Genomic DNA, 10,572 nt, shown 5'->3' with positions numbered 1-10,572 from the left:
GGGAAATTGGCACACACTAGAATATTCAAGGCCTCTAATTTTAAGACATTTCTATCTTGTATTGGATTGAAAAGGATATCAGTAATAAGAGGAGAGACATTAGCAGTAAAGATCACAACATCAAAGCAAATAATGTGGATCACTCCCTGTTGGAAACAATGTCTTTCTATAATTCCTTTTATAAAATTTAGAACGTATGTGAGGGAATACAAAACGTGTGTGAAGAAGAAAGAATCTTTCTCAAATTCAGCTCGTTTTGCATGGAGTGATATGTACCCAGTTTCAGCACAACTATAATTGAATTTAACTAAATTGAAATAGCATTCTCCTAAGTAGAGTCACCTAATCTGAGGAGTCCTTTTCATCCCATATGCAGGGTCTGAATGCAACGCTTGTGGAGTTTTCTTTTATTAAAAGCTTAATGTACGTTCACTAATGTAGGTTTAAATGTGGCCTAATTATTAATCAAATATATTTCAGCAGCAGGAGGGCCAACATTCAAATAATGATTAATTGAAAACTTAATTAAATACTTCAAGACATCACATGAAAGTGTTCTGATAAAGTTTCAGATCATGCACTTTGCATCTGAATCTGAGTAATGAAAATGAAGGATTTGATCCAGAAGCCTTTGTAGTCAGTGACTGAAATTACCCCAAAGCTGCTAAAGAAAATCTGTCTGAATATTTGCAATTAAGTTTTCTGGGAGAGCTTTGCATAATGTGGAATATAAAACAAAGAGTGTGCTTCACCTGACCATTCTAAACTACTGAGCTTCTCTGTTTCCTGTGCTGTAGAAAACTTCACAAAACTTTACCCAAGAATCCCAGAAAAAAAAAAAAATTTGCACTCTAATTGGAACAGAGGCTAAAAGATTAAAGATTTTTGGGTTTAAGTAAATTAAATTTTATGGCTTACATACTTTATTCTGCAGGGTTAGCCACAGCATACTGATAGGCAGCAACTCACACACCTTCTAAAAACTTCCAGATTGTAAAACCAGTCTGATCCATTCACAACAGAAAACATTTGTTTAATTATTTTCAATTTATGCCACATTTTTCCCAACCCACAGGTGGTTCATATCATGTATGATATATATAACTTCAATTTAGCACTGTTCCTAGCCATTCTGGATGAAGGATCATGCTGATGGTTTGTTTTAAAATCAGTTATGGAGGGTTGAATTAATATTGAGAGTCCTGTATGCAATTATGCTGATGTGTGACCTTCCTACATAAAATCTTCAGGACAAAGATTCATTTAATTCATAGAAAATAAATCCAGAGGCAGGGAAGACAAAATGGGAAGAAATGGTAAGAACACATTACCAAAAGGCTCGTCAAAATGTAAAACAAATAAATAAAATTAGACTGCAGATGTATTTTCCATGGAGGTAAGCTGGGATGGAAAATGGAAGTGGAAATGTATGTGAGTGCTTTGTTCCAGATTGCAAGGCAAGATGTTTTCCATTGCCATCTGTATGGCAGATTATCTTTTGTCAAGTGGGCAGTTTGCCTTATCTCTCTCTGAATGATCACAATCACTGCTCCCTCGGGAGGGGACATTGCTGATAACAGGCTATTGAATGTCACTGCCTGACTGATAAGAACTACAGCATCCCATTGGGAGATGCTCTGCCCAGAAGGAGGAGCCAAGCATTCCTACCCAGATATAATCCAGAGGTTTTCAGACACCAGCACGGCTTCTCCACTGGATTCCCCAGAGGAACAGCAGCTGTCTCTTCTTCCATGGATCTTCAGAGGAAGAATACATCCTTCTCTACAGGACCCCCTTGCTCCAACAGAACCACACCTGACACTTCAGGAGGGCTGCAGCCACAATTCCAATTAGACTGCTACCAACATCCTGACCCACAGGGTGTCAGGTTGTGTTCTGACTCTGTCAGTGTTGTTCTAGTGTACTGCATTGTTCATTTTCTCTTTTTATTTATCTTCCCTATTAAAGAACTGTTATTTCCTGCTCCCATATTTTTTGCCTGAGAGCCCCTTAATTTAAAATTTATAGCAATTTGGAGGGGTGGGCTCAGAGACCTTGGCACAGAGCCCAAGACCCCTGTGCCTTTGATTTTGACCCATGTAAAAAATTACCAACCTTATATGAGGATCTGCAAGCCATGAAAGTTTAAGTATAATGATAGCTAGTTTGTCACAGGGTGAAAAGTAGAATTTTGGGGTTTTTAGAATGGGGGCTGGGGGTCCCAAGATGGAGGGATTTGGGCGTGCCTTGTCCTTCTTTCTCCTTCTCCCTAGCCTCTATCTTCTGGGTGATGGTGGCACTTTTGTATTGGTTTAGGGCAGAGGCAATCTGTCTAACATAGGTGATAGGTATTGGAAAATTATTGTAAATAATGTACACGTAGTTCTTAGTATAAAAAGATAACACCTCCTCTGGGGCAGTCAGTCAGTGACCTGCCCCAGACAGACCTCAGCAGGTCAGAGAATGAATGTTATAGATAACAGAAAATAAACAACCTTGAAAACCACAACAGAAGAATCCTGGCTCCTTCTTGGGTGTCTGGGCTAGGAAAAGAGACTCTCAAACACATCTCAGGGTCATCCTGACCACAGAGACCCCCAAGACCCCCTCACCCAGCAATGATGTGAGGTGGTGGAGAATAACCTCTAGGCCACAGTCAGGCCTCCTCCCAGCTACTGCAAGAATTAACCCTGTCCTGGCTGGAACCATGACAATAGCCCAGCTCATTTCTCTTTCCTAAAGTAATGCTGTGGCCCATTTATTATGTCATATTTTTTGGCACAAATTGATCAGCTCTGGCAGTACAAAACCATCCACAACACAGGGTTTGAAGGACATACTTTACCAGACTGCTGGAGCTGTGTGTGTTCTGTGATACAGTGGGCTTCAAGTGCCTTGTTAATGCTCATGTAAAAGTGGGATATATCTCCCTGCTGCCTGTTATTAAGGCCAATTTGGTAAACATCTATGGATTTTACTTTTCCAGCTCCACAAAGCAGTTCCTTAAATTGTTTGATTGATTTCCCAGTTCTGCCTAGTTCTTGCTCCTGTGTGCCTTGATGTCTTTCTTTGAAGTATAGAAAGGAAATTACATGATTAAATAAGGAAAAGAGGAATACTGTAGCTTGATTTCTACTGCCAGCAGCAGCATATTATATGGCTACATACATCTGAGCCTCATTTATGAAAATAGAGAAATCCATACCTACTACAGAGAAAAGCTCCTCAACTATATAACCTGTCATTCAAGAGAGATAACTCACATTCTTACTATCAAGAAAAGCAAAAATGAGAGTGTTTCATAAATAGATTTTTGATGCAAAGCTTATAAGGAGATGGTATCACAGTATCTTTCAGTCATGTAAAAGAGTGCCTTAACAGCTGAGACAATGCAGCCTACCTTGCTTCTCATATCTTTAGCTATACTGAAGCTCTAATTTAACCTTCTTTGTTTTATTGGAAACAAAACCAAGCACAGCACCAATCTAAGAAAAAAACAAAAACAAAAAAACCAAACTAACACACCTAGGGACTGTGTATGATTATCAGTGTTGTCTATTTGTTGTCTATTAGAAACAATTCTGTTTTTTGCACTCCTCATTACTGGTTTTTTTAGGAATCTTCACCAACATATAGATTTCTTTCTATTACTGGCCTCATGATGACATATTTATCTCTCTGAAATTAATATCTCCATAGTTTGCCCTAATCATAATTTGTATCCTTACAAGCACAGACTATGTACAGACGTTCAGCTATAAAGCTGATAAAAAAGGAACCCTCATGTCAGATTGGACTCTGCCTGAAGAGACTTCCATTCCAACAATCCCACTGCTCTTTAAAAACACAGTTTTAGAGAACCAGAGTGACACCATATTGAAAAACATCCAACCCCCCTCCCCTGTGGAGCTGTTCTTCAGTCTTTTCCTCTCTGAAGCATCATGTTACTCAGATCTCTGCAGCAGAGATCTAATAGGCTCTGCCTATGGTTTTTTCTCTTCTTAGCTGTAATAAATGAAGAATTTATAACACATAAATTGTTATGATGGATTAGGAAATTATAATTTGTTATCAGGTTTCATTCAGATTTTGTATTGTCTCCTTCTGCGTCCTCTACAATAAATCCATGAAAAGGGTGGAAAACCGGTGTTTAAAATTACCCATTTGTTTCTATTCCCAAGCAGAAATTCTGACTGCCCAAACAGTCCCCTGTGTGGAGCAGGCCATGCTCTCGCTGACTGCTTCCTACTAAATCAGAGCAAAGAGTGCATTTGGCCCGTAGATCCTCCCATCTGTAGCTCAGTAAATTGTCCTGAGCACCCTGCTCTGTAGTTTTGGCTCTGGCTGACAGCAGTAGGAGCAGCCACACTGGACTGGCATCCACACAGGCAGCTCTGCAACCACCACCTCCTTCAGCTTAATCAGCCTGACAGATGTTCAGTGTCTGTGCACCTACCCGAGGTTGCTGCTAGGTGTAGCACAGTAACTCTGATCACTGATTTTCCTGACTCCCCAGGGAGCTTCAGGAAACATTTGCTTCACATGCCCCTGTCAGGTGCATCATCTCACACAAATTTTGCTCTGAAAGTTTTCCCATGTCCTCTGGTCTGTCATGGTGTGTGTTGATGCATGTAAGTGCACAAAACAGAAACATGGAATTTTTCTTAAGATTCCCTTATCTCAGAGACATATTTGTACATGATACTCAATGCAGGGTATAGGCAGTCATCTTCAGTTGTTTTTTTTTTTTTACTTTCCTTCTTTTCATAGTAAACTACTTTTTGGCTTATAAAGTTTTAATTTCATTAAATTCTGGGATGATATGCCAAAGACAGGAAACACTGCATAGGTAACAAGAATGGCAAACATGAAGGAAGTCTCTGCGTTTCTACTCTTGCTCTGCTTATGCTTTTTGTTAACCCTCTCACTAACATCCATCTGATCTTGTACTTCTTGTGGCCTACAAATCGTTCTTGCACTCGATCTCTTTTAGAAAATCCTTTGTCTTAATCTGTAAATGCCTTTCGAAGTACCTGATTCAGTATCTTAATCACTAAAATCCAGTCACTTCACTAGCTTAATTCTTTCCATTCTCTCCAAACTGAGTCAATCCAAACTGATTCCAGAAAAAGTCAAAAAGGAGCTGCACCCATGTTCCAACTTTTCCATTTAAAGTTTTCTAACCTCTTTACGTGTGCCTTGTTTATTTTGTCATTAGATATCTGGACACTGTCATAAACTTCATTTTCTTTAAGTTCTTTTGTTATCTCTCTCACTGTTGTAATTCTAATGAACATGTCCTTAGGCTAAACACCTTGCTGCTATGAATAGCTGCCTTCCAAACAAATAATTTTCAAACTTCTTGCTTTCCCTTTCTGAGCACTGTGCAATCTCACAGCACTTACTTGCTTCTCTATTTTCCCTCCCACTCCCCTTCACTACTGTCAGTCTTTTGCAGTCGGCTTTGACCTGAAAGCTGAGGCTGTCAGGACAGAGAAATCAAAATTCATTCACCTGCACTGGGAGGTAGAGCAGAAGGAGGAGCACAAGGCTGTATATCCAGAGAGACCAGTATTCCTAGTTCAAGCAGGTATTAAGTTTTATATTTAATTATGTCTTCTATTTTTCACATCTTCAGTACTTCCTCTTTTACCTCTCTTTTTTTATCTTTGACTTTTATCAAGCAAGGTCAAAAGCTTTCACTGTGTGTTTTACTGTGATCCAATTTAAAACTATTATAATCAATTTTGGAGTTTTCAAAGCAGCTCTGCCACTGTATTTTGGTGTAATTCACAGAACGATAACCTCCTGTATATAAGGTTTCAACTGGTTTTTGATATATTTTTGATAAAATGAATAGTTCATCTTCAAAACATGGAACAATTTTGTTTCCTTGTTGGTAAAGAGCAAAATGGGCATCTTCCCAGTGAATGTAGCTGATACAGTATTCTGTTTCTAATTTTTAACAGAGAAAACAGGCCACCCTTAAAGGAAAGGTTAAATTTATCACTTCCTGTAAAGTGATGTGTAAGTAGGAGGAGTTATCCTCATTTGTGGACAACAGCTTGACTCTCCAATCAGATCAGAGTGATTTTTCTGTGCTCCAAAATATTAGTGCTTATTTCTGTGTTTTCTCTGATGGAAGGCATGCATTCTTGCTATGTAGCGACTATTGAAGAAAAACTAAAGCAAAAAAACCCAAAGAAACAAGATACAGTGTTGAGATAATGAAGTTTTATTGCATCCAGCCCTGGGGTCTCAGCACAGGATGGATGACCTGTTGGAGTGAGACTGGAGAAGGACAAAATGATGAGAGGGCTGAAGCACCTCCCCGACAAAGACCAGCTGAGAGAACTGGAATTGCTCAGCCTGGAAAAGAGAAGACTTTGGGGTGAACTAATTGGGGTGAGAAAAGCAAGCCCATCTAGGTCGATCAGAACTAACCTTGTCTTTGCCCTTCTTTTAGATATGGAAGTATATTCTAATTGAATTGCTAGTAGCAAATTTCAAAGAAACTCTTAAATCTTGCTTTGGAAAAAAAAGGGGTTTTTCTTTAATCCAAAGTAGTTTGCCCCAAATTTTACCCGAATTCCTTACAAGCTGCTGGATTCTGTTTTAAAAAGTACATGTTTTTGACGTGCTTAGCTGTTTATCTTAAATTTATTTCATTGTAGTGGACAAGACATTAAAGAACACTGTACTGAAGTGGTTTATTTATCTTAGCTTTAAGATTTGTTCCCTGTTACATATAACTTTCTACTTCCTTTCAAATTTTTTAATTCTTTTCCTTTAAAGAACACACATAATGTTGTGGGTTTTTTCCCTCCAGTGCTACCTACTTTATTCATCTGGATGTGCCTTAATTAGATTTTAAAGGGAACTAATCTATAATAACTTCCCTCAGAATAATTTGGAATTCTTTAAGTGTGAGCATTAACCAGTTTTCCTCACTGAATATGCCACACACATAGCAGCAAAAATGCAAACAACTCTCACCTCTGACTCATATTTACACATGCCCCTTATTAGTATTTTTAATGCAAAATGGTTTAAACAGCACATTTTCAGAGTAATCAAACATTAAATTTTATTAATAAAGTCTTTTTAAAAATGTAATTCCTACAGTACTAAGAAGAAAAATAAGTGGATAAGGGTTACAGTAACTTGTTTGTTTATATAATGGATTTGCAACAATAGAATTAGTTATTTGCTGTGAATTATGACTGGACAATCACTGTGTCATGCTGGGGAAATGACCACCAGTGAAGCTTATGCCAAGATATTCCTGGCAGCCCTTAATATTAAAACTGTAGTAAAGAAAATATATCATGTGCATTTAATTGTAATCAACCCCTTATATATAGAAATAGATACATTTATATGCCCTTGCATCTCACTACAATGCTAAATATTTACAGAATAATTTTTAAATTATTTATATTATTAATTACAGGATAAATATTTACAGAAATAATACATATTAATATTTAGAGCTAATGCCAAGCCATCAGCTTTCTCCAAATGTGACTAAGTTCAGTCAATGTTCATGTCTTATTTAATATTCAGCATTAAATGCACATATGAATTTCATTAGTGAAATGGAATATATTACAGGTTACACTAAGAGCTTAAATTCAGCAACTTACCTTTATACAAATATAGGTCTATTCTAGCAAACATGCTTTTTTTTAACTTATGACTAATGGTGTTGTGAGCACTTTGCTATTGAATTTGAAGTTGGAAGGATTTAACAGGGAAAATTGTTTTCACAAAATACTTGAAAGATTAGTCTAAAGTTCCTTTTACTTGATCATTAATATCATCTTGATTTTGTAAGTCTTCCTGAATAGCAATGGGAACTACATCTGTGAACAGTAAGATCTAGCTATTATAAAGTCATTAATTTTAATCCCCCCTAGAAAGGAGAGATTACTCTAAAGTTAAATCACTGAGCCAAGCATTTGGTTTGGTAAAATTAAATCTCCAATAAATGTCTCTCTTGTGGTTTAACCTGACTTTAAATAAATTCAATTCAGACCAATTTTACTCTGAAAGTAAGTGATACATGTGAACTGGGGCAGGATATACCCAACTGGAATGAAGATTACCCAGACCTGTATCTCTGGCTTCGAGCTATCCACAAGCACTAGAATATGGAATTATTAAAAAAGCACGTGGTGCAGCAAGGGATTCTGTCATGCTTGAATAGATGAGATACATATTTTCTCCTGTGAAATCTACACATCTAGGTTTTTTCCTGGCTGAAAAATAGACAACACGGCAAAGGTTAAATTCAATAGGGAGGCTTGCAGAACAGTAAAGCCAACCCCTCTTTGTACTGCCCAAAATTCAATTATTATGGCTGAAGGCTCTTATTCCTACTGTCCTAGTAAGGTAAGGCAGCCAGAAGCCAGATCTAAAATTTTTTAAAGAGGTTTTAATAGAGAATGTAAAGGGGATTTGGAGAGGGGAGGGAAGGATCAGGCACAGAGTTTTACCCCTGTTTCTCTGCAGAAGTGAAGAGAATTCTGGCTTCACTTGGAGAAATCATCACTCAAAGGAAAAGCTAAAATAGCTTGGTGAAAGGATGAGTTATAGATAGAGAATTCAAAGCCATATAGGCAATCTAAAATGAAAGAATTGTAATTGCCCAACTGAGTTGCTACAGACCCATATTTTTGTGGGGTTTTATACCTTATATACCTTATTCATTAAATATAGTCATTGCACTACACTGATCATAATAGAAAGTCTAGAATTTGAAATATGTCCTTTCCTTTAGGGCAATTGCCTAGAAAAAGGTTTTTAGAAGTAGCTTCTCTTTTCAGACATTTGAACTACAATCTGTATAACTCCATGTCACTGACACCATCACTAGGGAATATGTTCTGATACTACCCAAAGACAATTCAGAATTACTCGTAATTTGTGTGCAGTGTTATTAGAATTATTGTCAATGAAACCAAATGTGGTGGTGTGAAGAGAACATCTCTTCCATTAACTGCAGTAATTGTAATTTGCATGATGTCTTTTACTTTCAGGTGTTACACTGAGGTTATCAGGTAATTAGGGTTCCATTTTCATGTTACAAGTGCATTTAAGGGTCCAGGTAAAGATCTGAATATAGGTATTGAGCACACACAAAGAAATACAGAGTTTCTGCACCAAGAGACTCACAGACTATAAAGGAGAGGAAGAGAAATGGAATAGAGAGATAATAGTGGGGGAAAATGAGCAAATGCTCATAGCAGCACAGATCCAGGAATAAAACCCAAGTCCCCAATACCAGACTGTGTTAATGCTCCTCCTGTCAAAAAATTAACTGTGAGCTGCATCCTGTGAAACTTCATCCATTCTATTAATATATAGAAACGTATACATTAAACATATACATTTAGGACACAGAATACTGGGTGCACATTTATTGATATCTTCTGCAGCAATGGCATTTTATAACCCATCTTTATACTTAACACATTTTTTTCCTTTTTATCATACCCAAACCTTGACTTTCGGAAAGACAGATTTGGTGATAGGAACGTGAGATCTCCTTTCTTTCTAAAGATCTGTTCTGTGTACATTTAAAAAACCCAACTTACATCAGAAAGAGCAAGGTTCCTCAAAAAGATTGGTTTATGTTAATATGACATAAAATAACCTATAAAACTGTCCTCTAATCAAGGTCCTCTTTGAAAGAATCCCTGCAGCAAATAGTCCTTTCAGTTATCATAAAAATAAAAATAAAAATAAAAATAAAAATCTGACTATCTCTCTCCCCTAACATCCCTCTGCAAGCAGAGATACTGAAAAATAAGACTTTCCATCCTTAGAAAATTCTGGAATTTTGAATAATGTTCATAGATTAAAAAAACATAGACAAAATTTCAGATTTCATCTTATGTAAAAAGCCCCAGCAAAAATCAGTGAACTAAGATATGGGCTCTTTTTTATCCTAGAAAATAAGCACCTAGAACAAACTATCCATTGTTTTCAATCTTTAAGGACAGACACATTGCACACAGGTTTATGCTAAGTAATTATGTCATATGCATGAGAATTTAATATGTTGTTTTTTAGAAGACTTAAACCACATTTTAGCTTTGAAAAAAACCTCATCGATATGGATTTATAGGCATTAACTTTGAGAGCACAGGTCAAGTTTATCTTCAGCAGCTTCAAAACCAGACAGCCCTATTTTACTGACAAATAAGATTCCACATTGCCCCAGAGAAGACAACAAATCCAATACTCCTCACCTCCAGATGATTCTGGCAATTTTGCCATTGCATTTCCAGACAGAACTCTTAGCAACGTTATTGTTAAGCCTCCCTATTATATGACCTTCCCAAAAACAATAGATATGAAATAAATTACTGGAATAGGAACCTGTTCCAGTTTACAATAGTTAATCCAGCCCAGAGATCTGTTAATTCCTTTCTTTTTCCTTCCTGAAGACACTTATTCACATCATCTACACCTGCTGTGTAATTCAGGGGTGTCCTGGAGGCAGAGTTTGAGACCAAAGTTACCTCTATCACTTCCTTTCAAGAGATCTCAAAGGCAGCTTAGCAG

The sequence above is a fragment of the Agelaius tricolor genome, unplaced genomic scaffold, assembly GCF_023055355.1.
Source record: "Agelaius tricolor isolate 1412-34295 unplaced genomic scaffold, bAgeTri1.0.p SCAF_9, whole genome shotgun sequence".
NCBI classification, from domain to species: domain Eukaryota; kingdom Metazoa; phylum Chordata; class Aves; order Passeriformes; family Icteridae; genus Agelaius; species Agelaius tricolor.
Note: the sequence above shows the minus strand (reverse complement) of the source record.